Source organism: Chiloscyllium plagiosum, chromosome 11 (genome assembly GCF_004010195.1).
Source record: "Chiloscyllium plagiosum isolate BGI_BamShark_2017 chromosome 11, ASM401019v2, whole genome shotgun sequence".
NCBI lineage: Eukaryota > Metazoa > Chordata > Chondrichthyes > Orectolobiformes > Hemiscylliidae > Chiloscyllium > Chiloscyllium plagiosum.
The window spans coordinates 91,736,222-91,738,475 of NC_057720.1; the positions used below are offsets into that span (position 1 = coordinate 91,736,222).

The 2,254-nt window shown below is 46.4% G+C and overlaps 1 pseudogene; it reads left to right on the forward strand.

Annotated features, from left to right (window-relative positions):
- The window catches only part of LOC122554664, an 81,249-nt pseudogene that overhangs the window by 68,740 nt on the left and 10,255 nt on the right, over positions 1–2,254 (forward strand).

Sequence of the window (2,254 nt, forward strand, 5' to 3'; positions counted from 1 at the left end):
GAGTCTGGAACTCACTGCCTGAAAGGCTGGTTGACTCACAAACTCTTGTGACATTGGAGCAGTGTTTAGATATCCGCTTGTGTTGCTGTAACCTCCAGGGTAAGGAGCCAAGAGCTGGTGGATGGGATTAGTGTCATCAGATCGTTGCTGACCAGTACAGACACAATGGGCCAAATGGTCTCATTCAGCGCTGTTCACATCAATGAGTCTCTGAGATAGACAGAGAGAGAGACAGATAGAGAGAGAGAGAAGAGGAAGTGTGAGGGGCTGACGTGGCTCTCTCTGTCTGACGCCATTTTCATACTGAGGAACACCCAGTCAGACTCTCACAGGCTGCAGCTTTATAAAGCAGAGCCCAGTGAAGGGAGAGTTTATCAGGAACCAGGCCCAGGGACAGGAGCACACACCATGATTTCACACATCCAGCTGTTCTGGCCCCTGGAATTCTGCGTCGCAGGTACAAATCTCTCTCCTTCACCTTGAATCTTAAGCTGCTCTCCATTTCACTCCAATTCCACTGACTTGTGATTGAAGGGAAAATGCTGAAACCAGAGGAAAGCTCAGTGTCTCCAACAATCTCTCATTTGACAGGCTCTTTCTGTGACAGTTCTGACTTCACTGTGTTTCTCTCTGACCCCTCAGGTATCAGTGGGGACATCATCATGAGCCGGTCTCCCCTGGTGCTGTCAGTGGGACTGGGTCAGACCGCCAGCAGCGAGAAGGACAGAAACCCTCCCTCCTGATCTATGAAACAACAACTCGAAACACAGGAATCTCCGAGTGATTCACTGGCAGAGGATATGAGACCAGTTTCACCCTGACAATCAGCAACGTTCAGAATGAGGATGTCACTGACTATTACTGTATGGAGGACAACAGCTACTCTTATGTTCGGTAAAGGAACCAAGTTCAGGCTGAGTAAGTCAACCTCAATCCTCCTTTATTAACCCTTTCAATTTCTAAACACAATTTCTAAAACACAAATACTGAATTGTTGAAGGTGTTAGTGGGGAGCTGCAGTGAATGAAATGGTTGATTGAGGAGCACTGTGTCTAACAGGGTGTCCAACTGTATTTCTTTAGTTCCATTGCCCCCTTTAAGCAGCAAGATATAAGTCAGTCAGTGTTACTCACCGTGTGGAGGAGCTCTGTCCATTTGCAGCCTGTGGTCCCATTCCTGCAGCATGGTGTGAAATCAGTGAGTAGCCTCCTGCCAGTCTCAGTGTGACGGACACGGGCAGAGTTTGATGTGAGCTCTGGCTCCCTTTCCCAGTCTCTGATCTCACTGACCTCAGCAGCAGCAGCAGCAGCAGCACAGTGAGACACCGAGCTCCCACCTCCCCCAGCTTTAACTCTGCTCAATCACACAATCACAGAATTGTTACAGCGCACACGGAGGCCATTCTGCTCATCCTGTCTGTATGGCTCTCTGAATGAGCAATTCACTGAGTGTCATTCTCCTGCCTTCTCCCTGTCACCCTGCACATTGTTCCTTTTCAAATAACAGTCTCATTCCCTTCGGAATGTTTCAATTGAAGCTGCCTCCATCACACTCTCAGGCAGTGCATTCCACACCTTAACCACTCACTGGCTGAACATATTGTTACCCATCTCACTTTTGTTACTTTTCCCAATCACTTTCAATCTGTGGTCTCTCGGTCTCAATCCTTTCTCTATGGGAACATTTTCTCCCTATTTACTGTATCCAGGCCCCTCCTGCTTCTAATTCCTCAAATAAATCTCTCAGCCTTCTCCAAAGAAGACAGTCCCAAATTCTCCAATCAATCTGTATAACTGATGTTCCTCGTCCCTGGAATGATCTTCAGGAATATTTTTTGCCATTTCTACAAAACTTCACCTCCTTCCTGAATTATTCACATTTTCTATGACCCTCATGATTTTATAAACATCTATAAGGTCACTTCTCAGACTCTTATGCGTCAGAATAAAAAGTCTCAGCTTTTCCAGCCTCTCATAGTCATGGAGTTATACAGCATGGAAACAGACCTTTCAGTTCAACACTTGTCCATGCTAACCAGATATCCTAAACTGACCTCATCCCATTTGCCAGCATTTGGCTTACATCCCTCAAAACCCTTCCTATCCATGTACCCATTCCAATGTGTTTTAAATGCTGTTATAGTATCTGTCTCCAATACTTTCTCTGGCAGCTCGATCCATACACATGCCACCCTCTGTGTGACAAGTTACCCCTCAGGTCCCTTTTGAATCTTTTGCCTCTCACCTTAAACCTA